A 16,559-nucleotide genomic window follows, 5' to 3' on the forward strand; every position below is an offset into this window, starting at 1 on the left:
TATGACGACGAGGATGGGATTCGAACCCATGCATGCAGAGCACAAGGGATTAGCAGTCCATCGCCTTAACCACTCGGCCACCTCGTCTACATGACCAAGTTTAAATTAGGAGGTAAGATCTCATGAGGATTTTAAGCTGTCAGGGTGTTTTTACTGAAGATTGTATAAAGGCTTTTGGCAGTGTGGCCTCATCTCATCTCCTAGAGTATCTATTGTCTAATTTTAGATTAGGACAAACCTTATCAGAAATGAACCAGTGCAAAGGGTTTTAATAGCAACTTATCAATCAATCCTAATTGTTTCTACTTTTGGCACTGCAGTGGCATTCTTTCAATCTGTCTATTCTGTCTCATGACTGGGAAGCAAAACAAGTCCCAATTTCCAGCTGTGATAAAAGATGGATCATTTAATTATGGAACTTCAAATCCCAAGCCTTTGTCCGTGATACAGCTTCTGTCGCATTCTGCAAATTTGTCATGGTCCTTTTCGAGAATGCTCTTCAAAAATTACTCGGTTTCTTAATTGCCATGACTGAGAGCGACATCTTATTCAATGCTTCTGCTGTGCGTGGAATGGAACTGAAGCTCAATGTTGTTTTGCTCAATTAACCACTTGAAATTATCGATTAGTGACTAAATCTTCCCTGGCTTTCCCGTGCTCACCAGCTTGTGGTGCTGTGTCTTAGTTGGTTAAAGCGCCTGTCTAGTAAACAGGAGATCCTGAGTTCAAATTTCAGCAGTGCCTTCTTTTCATCTTCTCAGTATGAAGCTTTCTATCCTCATAGTGGGACAACATCAAATTGGCCTTTGCTAAGTCTCTGTGATAGTGCAATAGTGGGAGTAAGAATCTGCTATAAGTGCTGAAGAGGAAGAAAGATGGAATCAAGCATGAAAAAAGTAAAACCAGTGGATTTTATTTACTATTTTGAAATGCCTCCTCCTTACGTATCTGACTCTCTAAGCAAAGTTTGATAGCAGCCTTCTTGAATGGTAGAAGATTTAAACTTTCATGTTTGAAGAATTCATTGCTTGGGCAGAAAATAAAACCTTGAGCTGGAAACTTAAAAGAATCAGAAAATAAATAGGACAGATTGAATTCAAAGCCATGCATGCATAGCTCAATCTCTTAACTGCATTGTTAATGTATCATCTTAACTACACAGCCAACTTGCCTGCATGAACATGTAGAAACCAGACGATAGGACTATAGCAGCTTTCTTGAAAGAGAAAAGAATCAACTTTCATGCTTGAAGTATACACCATTTTGCCTAAAAATGAAAGCCAATCTTGTCAAACAGAAAGAAGCAGATTATGACGACGAGGATGGGATTCGAACCCATGCATGCAGAGCACAATGGATTAGCAGTCCATCGCCTTAACCACTCGGCCACCTCGTCTACATGACCAAGTTTAAATTAGGAGGTAAGATCTCATGAGGATTTTAAGCTGTCAGGGTGTTTTTACTGAAGATTGTATAAAGGCTTTTGGCAGTGTGGCCTCATCTCATCTCCTAGAGTATCTATTGTTTAAAGTTAGATTAGGACAAACCTTATCAGAAATGAACCAGTGCAAAGGGTTTTAATAGCAACTTATCAATCATTCCTAATTGTTTCTACTTTTGGCACTGCAGTGGCATTCTTTCAATCTGTCTATTCTGTCTCATGACTGGGAAGCAAAACAAGTCCCAATTTCCAGCTGTGATAAAAGATGAATCATTTAATTATGGAACTTCAAATCCCAAGCCCTTGTCCTTGATACAGCTTCTGTCGCATTCTGCAAATTTGTCATGGTCCTTTTCGAGAATGCTCTTCAAAAATTACTCGGTTTCTTAATTGCCATGACTGAGAGCGACATCTTATTCAATGCTTCTGCTGTGCGTGGAATGGAACTGAAGCTCAATGTTGTTTTGCTCAATTAGCCACTTGAAATTATCGATTAGTGACTAAATCTTCCCTGGCTTTCCCGTGCTCACCAGCTTGTGGTGCTGTGTCTTAGTTGGTTAAAGCGCCTGTCTAGTAAACAGGAGATCCTGAGTTCAAATTTCAGCAGTGCCTTCTTTTCATCTTCTCAGTATGAAGCTTTCTATCCTCATAGTGGGACAACATCAAATTGGCCTTTGCTAAGTCTCTGTGATAGTGCAATAGTGGGAGTAAGAATCTGCTATAAGTGCTAAAGAGGAAGAAAGATGGAATCAAGCATGAAAAAAGTAAAACCAGTGGATTTTATTTTACTATTTTGAAATGCCTCCTCCTTACGTATCTGACTCTCTAAGCAAAGTTTGATAGCAGCCTTCTTGAATGGTAGAAGATTTAAACTTTCATGTTTGAAGAATTCATTGCTTGGGCAGAAAATAAAACCTTGAGCTGGAAACTTAAAAGAATCAGAAAAGAAATAGGACAGATTGAATTCAAAGCCATGCATGCATAGCTCAATCTCTTAACTGCATTGTTAATGTATCATCTTAACTACACAGCCAACTTGCCTGCATGAACATGTAGAAACCAGACGATAGGACTATAGCAGCTTTCTTGAAAGAGAAAAGAATCAACTTTCATGCTTGAACTATACACCATTTTGCCTAAAAATGAAAGCCAATCTTGTCAAACGGAAAGAAGCAGATTATGACGACGAGGATGGGATTCGAACCCATGCATGCAGAGCACAATGGATTAGCAGTCCATCGCCTTAACCACTCGGCCACCTCATCTACATGACCAAGTTTAAATTAGGAGGTAAGATCTCATGAGGATTTTAAGCTGTCAGGGTGTTTTTACTGAAGATTGTATAAAGGCTTTTGGCAGTGTGGCCTCATCTCATCTCCTAGAGTATCTATTGTCTAAAGTTAGATAAGGACAAACCTTATCAGAAATGAACCAGTGCAAAGGGTTTTAATAGCAACTTATCAATCATTCCTAATTGTTTCTACTTTTGGCACTGCAGTGGCATTCTTTCAATCTGTCTATTCTGTCTCATGACTGGGAAGCAAAACAAGTCCCAATTTCCAGCTGTGATAAAAGATGGATCATTTAATTATGGAACTTCAAATCCCAAGCCCTTGTCCTTGATACAGCTTCTGTCGCATTCTGCAAATTTGTCATGGTCCTTTTCGAGAATGCTCTTCAAAAATTACTCGGTTTCTTAATTGCCATGACTGAGAGTGACATCTTATTCAATGCTTCTGCTGTGCGTGGAATGGAACTGAAGCTCAATGTTGTTTTGCTCAATTAACCAATTGAAATTATCGATTAGTGACTAAATCTTCCCTGGCTTTCCCGTCCTCACCAGCTTGTGGTGTTGTGTCTTAGTTGGTTAAAGCGCCTGTCTAATAAACAGGAGATCCTGGGTTCAAATTTCAGCAGTGCCTTCTTTTCATCTTCTCAGTATGAAGCTTTCTATCCTCATAGCGGGACAACATCAAATTGGCCTTTGCTAAGTCTCTGTGATAGTGCAATAGTGGGAGTAAGAATCTGCTATAAGTGCTAAAGAGGAAGAAAGATGGAATCAAGCATGAAAAAAGTAAAACCAGTGGATTTTATTTTACTATTTTGAAATGCCTCCTCCTTACGTATCTGACTCTCTAAGCAAAGTTTGATAGCAGCCTTCTTGAATGGTAGAAGATTTAAACTTTCATGTTTGAAGAATTCATTGCTTGGGCAGAAAATAAAACCTTGAGCTGGAAACTTAAAAGAATCAGAATAGAAATAGGACAGATTGAATTCAAAGCCATGCATGCATAGCTTAATCTCTTAACTGCTTTGTTAATGTATCATCTTAACTACACAGCCAACTTGCCTGCATGAACATGTAGAAACCAGACGATAGAACTATAGCAGCTTTCTTGAAAGAGAAAAGAATCAACTTTCATGCTTGAAGTATACACCATTTTGCCTAAAAATGAAAGCCAATCTTGTCAAACAGAAAGAAACAGATTATGACGACGAGGATGGGATTCGAACCCATGCATGCAGAGCACAATGGATTAGCAGTCCAGCGCCTTAACCACTCGGCCACCTCGTCTACATGACCAAGTTTAAATTAGGAGGTAAGATCTCATGAGGATTTTAAGCTGTCAGGGTGTTTTTACTGAAGATTGTATAAAGGCTTTTGGCAGTGTGGCCTCATCTTATCTCCTAGAGTATCTATTGTCTAATTTTAGATTAGGACAAACCTTATCAGAAATGAACCAGTGCAAAGGGTTTTAATAGCAACTTATCAATCATTCCTAATTGTTTCTACTTTTGGCACTGCAGTGGCATTCTTTCAATCTGTCTATTCTGTCTCATGACTGGGAAGCAAAACAAGTCCCAATTTCCAGCTGTGATAAAAGATGGATCATTTAATTATGGAACTTCAAATCCCAAGCCCTTGTCCTTGATACAGCTTCTGTCGCATTCTGCAAATTTGTCATGGTCCTTTTCGAGAATGCTCTTCAAAAATTACTCGGTTTCTTAATTGCCATGACTGAGAGCGACATCTTATTCAATGCTTCTGCTGTGCGTGGAATGGAACTGAAGCTCAATGTTGTTTTGCTCAATTAACCACTTGAAATTATCGATTAGTGACTAAATCTTCCCTGGCTTTCCCGTGCTCACCAGCTTGTGGTGCTGTGTCTTAGTTGGTTAAAGTGCCTGTCTAGTAAACAGGAGATCCTGAGTTCAAATTTCAGCAGTGCCTTCTTTTCATCTTCTCAGTATGAAGCTTTCTATCCTCATAGTGGGACAACATCAAATTGGCCTTTGCTAAGTCTCTGTGATAGTGCAATAGTGGGAGTAAGAATCTGCTATAAGTGCTAAAGAGGAAGAAAGATGGAATCAAGCATGAAAAAAGTAAAACCAGTGGATTTTATTTTACTATTTTGAAATGCCTCCTCCTTACGTATCTGACTCTCTAAGCAAAGTTTGATAGCAGCCTTCTTGAATGGTAGAAGATTTAAACTTTCATGTTTGAAGAATTCATTGCTTGGGCAGAAAATAAAACCTTGAGCTGGAAACTTAAAAGAATCAGAAAAGAAATAGGACAGATTGAATTCAAAGCCATGCATGCATAGCTCAATCTCTTAACTGCATTGTTAATGTATCATCTTAACTACACAGCCAACTTGCCTGCATGAACATGTAGAAACCAGACGATAGGACTATAGCAGCTTTCTTGAAAGAGAAAAGAATTAACTTTCATGCTTGAACTATACACCATTTTGCCTAAAAATGAAAGCCAATCTTGTCAAATGGAAAGAAGCAGATTATGAAAACAAGGATGGGATTCGAACCCATGCATGCAGAGCACAATGGATTAGCAGTCCATCGCCTTAACCACTCGGCCACCTCGTCTACATGACCAAGTTTAAATTAGGAGGTAAGATCTCATGAGGATTTTAAGCTGTCAGGGTGTTTTTACTGAAGATTGTATAAAGGCTTTTGGCAGTGTGGCCTCATCTCATCTCCTAGAGTATCTATTGTCTAAAGTTAGATTAGGACAAACCTTATCAGAAATGAACCAGTGCAAAGGGTTTTAATAGCAACTTATCAATCATTCCTAATTGTTTCTACTTTTGGCACTGCAGTGGCATTCTTTCAATCTGTCTATTCTGTCTCATGACTGGGAAGCAAAACAAGTCCCAATTTCCAGCTGTGATAAAAGATGGATCATTTAATTATGGAACTTCAAATCCCAAGCCCTTGTCCTTGATACAGCTTCTGTCGCATTCTGCAAATTTGTCATGGTCCTTTTCGAGAATGCTCTTCAAAAAATACTCGGTTTCTTAATTGCCATGACTGAGAGCGACATCTTATTCAATGCTTCTGCTGTGCGTGGAATGGAACTGAAGCTCAATGTTGTTTTGCTCAATTAACCACTTGAAATTATCGATTAGTGACTAAATCTTCCCTGGCTTTCCCGTCCTCACCAGCTTGTGGTGCTGTGTCTTAGTTGGTTAAAGCGCCTGTCTAGTAAACAGGAGATCCTGAGTTCAAATTTCAGCAGTGCCTTCTTTTCATCTTCTCAGTATGAAGCTTTCTATCCTCATAGTGGGACAACATCAAATTGGCCTTTGCTAAGTCTCTGTGATAGTGCAATAGTGGGAGTAAGAATCTGCTATAAGTGCTAAAGAGGAAGAAAGATGGAATCAAGCATGAAAAAAGTAAAACCAGTGGATTTTATTTTACTATTTTGAAATGCCTCCTCCTTACATATCTGACTCTCTAAGCAAAGTTTGATAGCAGCCTTCTTGAATGGTAGAAGATTTAAACTTTCATGTTTGAAGAATTCATTGCTTGGGCAGAAAATAAAACCTTGAGCTGGAAACTTAAAAGAATCAGAAAAGAAATAGGACAGATTGAATTCAAAGCCATGCATGCATAGCTCAATCTCTTAACTGCATTGTTAATGTATCATCTTAACTACACAGCCAACTTGCCTGCATGAACATGTAGAAACCAGACGATAGGACTATAGCAGCTTTCTTGAAAGAGAAAAGAATCAACTTTCATGCTTGAAGTATACACCATTTTGCCTAAAAATGAAAGCCAATCTTGTCAAAGTGTAAGAAGCAGATTATACCGACGAGGATGGGATTCGAACCCATGCATGCTGAGCACAATGGATTAGCAGTCCATCGCCTTAACCACTTGACCACCTCATCTACATGGCCAAGTTTAAATTAGGAGGTAAGATCTCATGAGGATTTTAAGCTGTCAGGGTGTTTTTACTGAAGATTGTATAAAGGCTTTTGGCAGTGTGGCCTCATCTCATCTCCTAGAGTATCTATTGTCTAAAGTTAGATTAGGACAAACCTTATCAGAAATGAACCAGTGCAAAGGGTTTTAATAGCAACTTATCAATCATTCCTAATTGTTTCTACTTTTGGCACTGCAGTGGCATTCTTTCAATCTGTCTATTCTGTCTCATGACTGGGAAGCAAAACAAGTCCCAATTTCCAGCTGTGATAAAAGATGGATCATTTAATTATGGAACTTCAAATCCCAAGCCCTTGTTCTCGATACAGGTTCTGTCACATTCTGTAAATTTGTCATGGTCCTTTTCGAGAATGCTCTTCAAAAAATACTCGGTTTCTTAATTGCCATGACTGAGAGCGACATCTTATTCAATGCTTTTGCTGTGCGTGGAATGGAACTGAAGCTCAATGTTGTTTTGCTCAATTAACCACTTGAAATTATCGATTAGTGACTAAATCTTCCCTGCCTTTCCCGTCCTCACCAGCTTGTGGTGCTGTGTCTTTGTTGGTTAAAGCACCTGTCTAGTAAACAGGAGATCCTGAATTCAAATTTCAGCAGTGCCTTCTTTTCATCTTCTCAGTATGAAGCTTTCTATCCTCATAGTGGGACAACATCAAATTGGCCTTTGCTAAGTCTCTGTGATAGTGCAATAGTGGGAGTAAGAATCTGCTATAAGTGCTAAAGAGGAAGAAAGATGGAATCAAGCATGAAAAAAGTAAAACCAGTGGATCTTATTTTACTATTTTGAAATGCCTCCTCCTTACGTATCTGACTCTCTAAGCAAAGTTTGATAGCAGCCTTCTTGAATGGTAGAAGATTTAAACTTTCATGTTTGAAGAATTCATTGCTTGGGCAGAAAATAAAACCTTGAGCTGGAAACTTAAAAGAATCAGAAAAGAAATAGGACAGATTGAATTCAAAGCCATGCATGCATAGCTCAATCTCTTAACTGCATTGTTAATGTATCATCTTAACTACACAGCCAACTTGCCTGCATGAACATGTAGAAACCAGACGATAGGACTATAGCATCTTTCTTGAAAGAGAAAAGAATCAACTTTCATGCTTGAAGTATACACCATTTTGCCTAAAAATGAAAGCCAATCTTGTTAAAGGGAAAGAAGCAGATTATACCGACAAGGATGGGATTCGAACCCATGCATGCAGAGCACAATGGATTAGCAGTCCATCGCTTTAACCACTCGACCACCTCGTCTACATGACCAAGTTGAAATTAGGAGGTAAGATCTCATGAGGATTTTAAGCTGTCAGGGTGTTTTTACTGAAGATTGTATAAAGGCTTTTGGCAGTGTGGCCTCATCTCATCTCCTAGAGTATCTATTGTCTAAAGTTAGATTAGGACAAACCTTATCAGAAATGAACCAGTGCAAAGGGTTTTAATAGCAACTTATCAATCATTCCTAATTGTTTCTACTTTTGGCACTGCAGTGGCATTCTTTCAATCTGTCTATTCTGTCTCATGACTGGGAAGCAAAACAAGTCCCAATTTCCAGCTGTGATAAAAGATGGATCATTTAATTATGGAACTTCAAATCCCAAGCCCTTGCACTTCCTGCCATGGTTCAAGAAGAAGAACCGTGTATTTCACAGCAATATCATTTTTCTGCATGATAATGCACCATCTCATGCTGCAAATAAAACATCTGCAACTCTGGCTGATATGGGCATAAAAGGGGACAAACTTATGGTGTGACCCCCATGCTCCCCTGACCTGTACCCCATTCAGAACCTTTGGAGCATCATTAAAAGGAGTGTCTATGATGGCGGGAGGCAGTTCACATCTAAGCAACAGCTCTGGGAGGGTATTCTGTCCTCATGCAAAACAATTGAAGCAGAAACCATCCAAAACCTGACAAATTCAATGGACGAGAGAGTTCAGAAGCTCCTTTCGAACAAGGGGTCCTATGTGAAAATGTAACATCACCTAGAATAAAGTTTTGAGTTGAAAACTGTTTGATTTCAGTTTCTAACAACCTGCTAATGCTTATAATTTCAAAAATGACCATTTTTTTGGTCTTTATTAAAATGAAAAGGTTGATCGAAAAGTTTGGGGGATCTAAGAGTGTGGCAACCCAGTAGTCATGATTACTTCGAATTCTGACAATATGAGGGTCATGCTGCAGGTAGTGCAGCAAGAAGGCACTTATGTGTCTTACGCATCTCGGAGCCCCAAAATTATTTTCTAGACTAGCTGGGCTAGATGCAGCTAAAAATTATTATTAATTTTAAATCTGGTGAAGCTTTAGTATAGATGGCCTAATAGGATCAATGCTGCACACTGCTACAAAGCCCAAATTATTTTCCAGTCAAGATACAGATAAACATGATTAGTAATTTTAAATCTGGTGGAGCTTATTATAGATGGCCTAATAGAATCAGTGCTGCACACTGCTACAAAGCCCAAATTATTTTCCAGCCAAGATACAGATAAACATGATTAGTAATTTGAAAGCTTAAAACGGTTGGTATTGTGATTTTAACCAATCATCAAGCTTTTACTCTCCCCAGGATGACACAGGGGTAGAAAAGTCGTTTCGGATCCATGATTTGTTCATCTTTATGAACGTGAGTCTGTCTACATTATCAGTGGAGAGCCGCGTGCGCTTATCTGTCAGCACACCACCAGCAGCGCTGAACACACGTTCAGACAGAACGCTGGCTGCGGGGCATGACAAGATCTCCAAGGCGTAAGTGGCTAGCTCCGGCCATTTATCCAGATTGGAAGCCCAAAAAGAGCAAGGGTCCAGTGACACAGTCGTGGCTTCAATGTTTACTTGGAGATACTCCTGTACCATCGTCTCTAGGCGTTGACTATGTGTCAGACTTCTTGTCTCCTGTGGCCTTGCAAAGGATGGGCTAAAAAAGTGGTGAAATGATTCCGCAAAATTGATGTTACCAGCAGATACTGTGGTTCTGTTACGGTTTGAGTGCTGAACACTTGACGGTCCCACGGTTGGCAAGTTGGAACTGTGAGATTCACTACGTGCACCACTGGTATTTTGTGGAAAAGCACATGTAAGATTCTGCAACAGTCTCTGCTGATACTCCTGCATGCGTGCATCCCTTTCTATGGCAGGAATAATTTCTGCAAATTTACTTTTGTACCGGGGATCTAACAGTGTGGCAACCCAGTAGTCAGAATTATTTCTAATTCTCACAATTCGAGGGTCATGTTGCAGGTAGTGCAGCAAGAAGGCACCCATGTGTGTTGCGCATCCAGGAGCACCAAGTCCCTGTTGTGTTGGTGGCGAGGTAACAATCATGCTTCCTTCCTCTGTCCTCTCCCCCCAACCTCGCACAACAGAAATGTGATCAAGGTCTCCCTCATATGATGAGTCTTCCATCAGTTCGTCCTCCACCTCTTCCTGGGCTCCTGCACCTTCCTCACTAGTTTGGCTGCTACCATGCGCCCTGGTAAAACCATCTCCCCCACCCTCACATGCCTGCCGCCTTGGTGCTGCCGACCGTCTGGACCTTGCAGATGTTAGCCCTTCCGCATACAACTCCTCCTCCTCTACTTCCTCCACCTCCTCTTGTGCCACCACCTGATTCCGAATTCTGTTTAACATGTGCTCCAGCATGTAAATCACCGGAATAGTCATGCTGATAATGGCATCGTCAGCACTAAACATCTTCGTCGCCATTTCAATACTGTGCAGAAGGGTGCATGGGTCCCTGATCTGAGACCACTCCTCCAGCGTGATTTGCCCCACCTCTGAATCTCGTTGGCCCAGGCTATACGTCAGAACGTATTGCACCAGGGCTTGTCGGTGCTGCCACAGTCGCTGCAACATGTGCAGAGTTGAATTCCACCGGGTAGGCACATCGCATTTTAGCCGGTGAAGTGGCAGGCCCAACGACTTCTGTAGAGATGTAAGTCGCTGAGCTGCGGGATGCGAACGGCGGAAGTGAGCACACAGCGACCGTGCCCTCTGCAGAAGGCCATCTAGTCTGGGATAGTGGGCTAAAAGTTGCTGGACAACCAGGTTCAACACGTGAGCCATACAAGGCACGTGTGTGACATTGCCCCGGCGAAGGGCCGCACCCAGGTTTGCAGCATTGTCGCACACGGCCTTCCCTGGTTTCAGGTCCAGTGGAGACAACCATTCATGAAATTGGTTCTCCAGAGCTGACCACAACTCCTCAGCTGTGTGACTCACATTTCCCAGACATTTCAATGTAAAAACCGCCTGATGACGTTGAGCCCTACTGCCAGCATAGTAAGGAGGTGTGCAGGATCCCTTCTGCGCAGTTAGAAAGCTTGTGGCATGACCAGACAGGCTTTGGGTGCAGGTGGAAGACCGAGAGGAGGTTGAGGAGGCAGAAGCAGTGGAGGAACTTTGACATAAAGAGGATTGACGCACAACTCGTGGGGACGGCAAGACTTGGACAGCAGCCCCTTGTCCTGCTGTCACCATAGTTGCCCAGTGCCCAGTCAGCGACATGTAACGCCCCTGTCCATGCCTACTCGTCCAAGTGTTTGTGGTGAAATGCACCCTGTCACACACAGAGTTTCTCAAAGAAGCGGTGATGTTGTGTGCGACATGCTGGTGGAGCGCAGGCACACCTTTCTTTGAGAAGTAGTGCCGACTGGGCATCTGGTACTGGGGCACTGCGACGGACATAAGGTCTCGAAAATCCTCTGTGTCCACCAGGCGGAAAGGCAGCACTTCTGTAGCCAAGAGCTTGCAGATGATGAAATTCAACCTCTTAGCTTTCTCATGGCTAGGAGGAAATGGTCTTTTACTTGTCCACATCTGAGGGACCGAGGGCTGGCTATTGTGCTTAGACGGGGTTGATAAGGGTGTCCCCGGCAAACTGCCGGTCTGTGAGGAAGATGCAGGCGGACATGTTAGCTTGCCTTCATCCAAAGGTGGTGCTATCGATGTCGGACAGCGCTCAACACCAGCTGGTGTTACCACCTCCAAAGAAAATGATGACCTGCCAATCACGCTGGCTGTTGCGGGTAAAGAGGTGGCAGGTCTGCGTCCCAAAACAGGTGTGACTGCTGTCCCCCCAGTCACAGAGGATGAAGAGGCCGCGGATGCACAAGATATGGCAGACGGTGGTTGGCCCGGCCGGCTAGGCCGCATTGTAGCACACTGAGCTTCCCACTGCAACTTATGCTTCATGTCCATGTGCCGGTTCATGCATGAAGTACTCAAACTATGTATTTTTTGGCCTCTACTTAGCTTTTGCTGACAAATGTTACAGATAACACGAGTTGGGTCATCTTTATCGATCTGAAAAAATGCCCAGGCTATGCAAGGCTTAGCACCCATGCGACCTGAAGAGCCACCACGACTTGTGGTGAGAGGCAGAGTTGTGTTTGAGGATGCAGTTGTTGACGTGCTTCCAGTACTACGTCTCTGTCCAGGAAGGCGCAACCTGACCTCGTCGTCACTAGCATCTTCCTCCACCTCCTCTGCTGACCTCATCTCTTGGCTGACTGTGGGTTGACAGTAAGTGGGATCTCCAACCTCATCATCATCACCCTGTGCGTTATCACACCCGTCGTCCTCAGAGCCAACCTGTTCCTGCCCTGACAAAAAACTAAAGTTGTCGCTCCAATCAGGTATTTGAGTCTTATCATCGTCTTCCTCATTGTCTCCACCAACAGGAGTTACAGTTTGGGAATGAGGGTCTACATTATGGTCAGAACCTTCTGCGTCTGGTCCTGGATCCGAATCATAAACATTCTGGGCATCAGTGCAGATCATTTCCTCGTCTGGATTCACAGAAGCGCTGGAGTCGACCTCTGATTCCCAGGCTATAGTATGAGTAAACAGCTCTGCAGACTCAACCATCTGTTCTACCACATACTCAGACGGGCAGCTGGAGATTTGGGAGCTGTGAGGAAGCAAGTGCGATTGGGGTGACACCTTTGAGGACTGGAGTATTTGTGATGTTGAAGTTGATGTGGAGGAGAGCCCACTTAAAGGAGCACTTGATATCCGTTGAAGCACCTGCTGTTTTTGTGCCTCATCTGGAATTTGTAGCGATTGGCGTGGCCGTAAGAAAGGGATCTTATCACATTGTCCGCTAAAAGAAGTAGACATTTTAGTTTGGCTGGAAGATGGTCTTTCTTCTGCAGATGTTACTGTTGCTTTAACACCTACCCCACGGACACAACCTTTTTTCCCCTTCCCAACACGCCTATTCCCCTTTCCACCAGCAGCAGGCCTTTTTCCACTCATTTTGGTGGTTAACTAATTCACAACTCTGGAGTTGTTTGCACAAAAAAACAATGGATGGGAACCGAGCAGAGCTGAGTGGCCAAACTGTGGTATTAGGCCAAAACTATTGGCTGGGTTAGATGCAGAAAAAAATTATATTCAATTTGCAACCTGATGGAGGTCTGTATAGATGGATTAATAGAACAAGTCCCACACACAGCTAGAAGCCCAATATTTTTTCAGAGGTAGATGCAGAAAAAATATATTCAGTTTGCAACCAGATGGAGGTCAGTATAGATGGACTAATACAACAAGTCCCACAAACAGCTAGAAGCCCAAATATTTTTTCAGAGGTACTGTAGATGCAGATAAAAATTATTTTTAATTTGCAACCTGATGGAGGTCAGTATAGATGGACTAATAGAGAAAGTCCGACACACTGCTAGAAGGCCAAATATTTTTTCAGAGCTAGATGCAAAAAAAAATTATATTCAGTTTGAAACCTGATGGAGGTCAGTATAGATGGACTAACAGAGAAAGTCCCACACACTGCTAGAAGCCCAATATTTTTTCAGAGGTAGATGCAGAAAAAAATATATTCAGTTTGCAACCTGATGGAGGTCAGTATACATGGACTAATACAACAAGTCCCACACACAGCTAGAAGCCCAATATTTTTTCAGAGGTAGATGCAGAAAAAAATATATTCAGTTTGCAACCTGATGGAGGTCTGTATAGATGGATTAATAGAAAAAGTCCCACACACAGCTAGAAGCCCAATATTTTTTCAGAGGTAGATGCAGAAAAAAATATATTCAGTTTGCAACCTGATGGAGGTCTGTATAGATGGATTAATAGAACAAGTCCCACACACAGCTAGAAGCCCAATATTTTTTCAGAGGTAGATGCAGAAAAAAATATATTCAGTTTGCAACCTGATGGAGGTCTGTATAGATGGATTAATAGAACAAGTCCCACACACAGCTAGAAGCCCAATATTTTTTCAGAGGTAGATGCAGAAAAAAATATATTCAGTTTGCAACCTGATGGAGGTCTGTATAGATGGATTAATAGAACAAGTCCCACACACAGCTAGAAGCCCAATATTTTTTCAGAGGTAGATGCAGAAAAAAATATATTCAGTTTGCAACCTGATGGAGGTCTGTATAGATGGATTAATAGAACAAGTCCCACAAACAGCTAGAAGCCCAATATTTTTTCAGAGGTAGATGCAGAAAAAAACATATTCAGTTTGCAACCTGATGGAGGTCAGTATAGATGGACTAATACAACAAGTCCCACACACAGCTAGAAGCCCAATATTTTTTCAGAGGTAGATGCAGAAAAAAATATATTCAGTTTGCAACCTGATGGAGGTCTGTATAGATGGATTAATAGAACAAGTCCCACACACAGCTAGAAGCCCAATATTTTTTCAGAGCTAGATGTAGAAAAAAATATATTCAGTTTGCAACCTGATGGAGGTCTGTATAGATGGATTAATAGAACAAGTCCCACACACAGCTAGAAGCCCAATATTTTTTCAGAGGTAGATGCAGAAAAAAATATATTCAGTTTGCAACCTGATGGAGGTCAGTATAGATGGACTAATACAACAAGTCCCACACACAGCTAGAAGCCCAATATTTTTTCAGAGGTAGATGCAGAAAAACATATATTCAGTTTGCAACCTGATGGAGGTCAGTATAGATGGACTAATACAACAAGTCCCACACACAGCTAGAAGCCCAATATTTTTTCAGAGGTAGATGCAGAAAAAAATATATTCAGTTTGCAACCTGATGGAGGTCTGTATAGATGGATTAATAGAACAAGTCCCACACACAGCTAGAAGCCCAATATTTTTACAGAGGTAGATGCAGAAAAAAATATATTCAGTTTGCAACCTGATGGAGGTCTGTATAGATGGATTAATAGAACAAGTCCCACACACAACTAGAAGACCAATATTTTTTCAGAGGTAGTTGCAGAAAAAATATATTCAGTTTGCAACCTGATGGAGGTCTGTATAGATGGATTAATAGAACAAGTCCCACACACAGCTAGAAGCCCAATATTTTTTCAGAGGTAGATGCAGAAAAAAATATATTCAGCTTGCAACCTGATGGAGGTCAGTATAGATGGAATAATACAACAAGTCCCACACACAGCTAGAAGCCCAATATTTTTTCAGAGGTAGATGCAGAAAAAAATATATTCAGTTTGCAACCTGATGGAGGTCTGTATAGATGGATTAATAGAACAAGTCCCACACACAGCTAGAAGCCCAATATTTTTTCAGAGCTAGATGCAGAAAAAAATATATTCAGTTTGCAACCTGATGGAGGTCTGTATAGATGGATTAATAGAACAAGTCCCACACACAGCTAGAAGCCCAATATTTTTTCAGAGGTAGATGCAGAAAAAAATATATTCAGTTTGCAACCTGATGGAGGTCAGTATAGATGGACTAATACAACAAGTCCCACACACAGCTAGAAGCCCAATATTTTTTCAGAGGTAGATGCAGAAAAAAATATATTCAGTTTGCAACCTGATGGAGGTCAGTATAGATGGACTAATACAACAAGTCCCACACACAGCTAGAAGCCCAATATTTTTTCAGAGGTAGATGCAGAAAAAAATATATTCAGTTTGCAACCTGATGGAGGTCTGTATAGATGGATTAATAGAACAAGTCCCACACACAGCTAGAAGCCCAATATTTTTTCAGAGGTAGATGCAGAAAAAAATATATTCAGTTTGCAACCTGATGGAGGTCTGTATAGATGGATTAATAGAACAAGTCCCACACACAACTAGAAGCCCAATATTTTTTCAGAGGTAGTTGCAGAAAAAATATATTCAGTTTGCAACCTGATGGAGGTCTGTATAGATGGATTAATAGAACAAGTCCCACACACAGCTAGAAGCCCAATATTTTTTCAGAGGTAGATGCAGAAAAAAATATATTCAGCTTGCAACCTGATGGAGGTCAGTATAGATGGACTAATACAACAAGTCCCACACACAGCTAGAAGCCCAATATTTTTTCAGAGGTAGATGCAGAAAAAAATATATTCAGTTTGCAACCTGATGGAGGTCTGTATAGATGGATTAATAGAACAAGTCCCACACACAGCTAGAAGCCCAATATTTTTTCAGAGCTAGATGCAGAAAAAAATATATTCAGTTTGCAACCTGATGGAGGTCTGTATAGATGGATTAATAGAACAAGTCCCACACACAGCTAGAAGCCCAATATTTTTTCAGAGGTAGATGCAGAAAAAAATATATTCAGTTTGCAACCTGATGGAGGTCAGTATAGATGGACTAATACAACAAGTCCCACACACAGCTAGAAGCCCAATATTTTTTCAGAGGTAGATGCAGAAAAAAATATATTCAGTTTGCAACCTGATGGAGGTCAGTATAGATGGACTAATACAACAAGTCCCACACACAGCTAGAAGCCCAATATTTTTTCAGAGGTAGATGCAGAAAAAAATATATTCAGTTTGCAACCTGATGGAGGTCTGTATAGATGGATTAATAGAACAAGTCCCACACACAGCTAGAAGCCCAATATTTTTTCAGAGGTAGATGCAGAAAAAAATATATTCAGTTTGCAA

At 41.3% G+C, this 16,559-nt stretch overlaps 10 non-coding genes across 10 annotated transcripts; 3 read left to right on the plus strand and 7 right to left on the minus strand.

The window, feature by feature from the left end:
• Positions 1–5: 5 nt before the first annotated feature.
• Positions 6–87, minus strand: TRNAS-GCU (transfer RNA serine (anticodon GCU)). The gene has a single exon. It is a non-coding gene; the product is annotated as a tRNA-Ser (tRNA).
• A 583-nt stretch (positions 88–670) lies between these two features.
• Positions 671–744, plus strand: TRNAT-AGU (transfer RNA threonine (anticodon AGU)). Its single transcript has one exon. It is a non-coding gene; the product is annotated as a tRNA-Thr (tRNA).
• Positions 745–1,314: 570 nt separating this feature from the next.
• Positions 1,315–1,396, minus strand: TRNAS-GCU (transfer RNA serine (anticodon GCU)). The gene has a single exon. It is a non-coding gene; the product is annotated as a tRNA-Ser (tRNA).
• A 583-nt stretch (positions 1,397–1,979) lies between these two features.
• On the plus strand, positions 1,980–2,053 carry TRNAT-AGU (transfer RNA threonine (anticodon AGU)). Its single transcript has one exon. It is a non-coding gene; the product is annotated as a tRNA-Thr (tRNA).
• Positions 2,054–2,624: 571 nt separating this feature from the next.
• Positions 2,625–2,706, minus strand: TRNAS-GCU (transfer RNA serine (anticodon GCU)). Its single transcript has one exon. It is a non-coding gene; the product is annotated as a tRNA-Ser (tRNA).
• A 1,228-nt stretch (positions 2,707–3,934) lies between these two features.
• TRNAS-GCU (transfer RNA serine (anticodon GCU)) lies at positions 3,935–4,016 on the minus strand. The gene has a single exon. It is a non-coding gene; the product is annotated as a tRNA-Ser (tRNA).
• Positions 4,017–5,244: 1,228 nt separating this feature from the next.
• On the minus strand, positions 5,245–5,326 carry TRNAS-GCU (transfer RNA serine (anticodon GCU)). Its single transcript has one exon. It is a non-coding gene; the product is annotated as a tRNA-Ser (tRNA).
• A 583-nt stretch (positions 5,327–5,909) lies between these two features.
• TRNAT-AGU (transfer RNA threonine (anticodon AGU)) lies at positions 5,910–5,983 on the plus strand. Its single transcript has one exon. It is a non-coding gene; the product is annotated as a tRNA-Thr (tRNA).
• A 571-nt stretch (positions 5,984–6,554) lies between these two features.
• On the minus strand, positions 6,555–6,636 carry TRNAS-GCU (transfer RNA serine (anticodon GCU)). Its single transcript has one exon. It is a non-coding gene; the product is annotated as a tRNA-Ser (tRNA).
• A 1,228-nt stretch (positions 6,637–7,864) lies between these two features.
• TRNAS-GCU (transfer RNA serine (anticodon GCU)) lies at positions 7,865–7,946 on the minus strand. Its single transcript has one exon. It is a non-coding gene; the product is annotated as a tRNA-Ser (tRNA).
• Positions 7,947–16,559: the final 8,613 nt, after the last annotated feature.

Source organism: Phyllobates terribilis, unplaced genomic scaffold (genome assembly GCF_046119375.1).
Source record: "Phyllobates terribilis strain yellow unplaced genomic scaffold, ASM4611937v1 Scaffold_9__5_contigs__length_417890890, whole genome shotgun sequence".
In the NCBI taxonomy this organism is placed as follows: Eukaryota; Metazoa; Chordata; class Amphibia; order Anura; family Dendrobatidae; genus Phyllobates; species Phyllobates terribilis.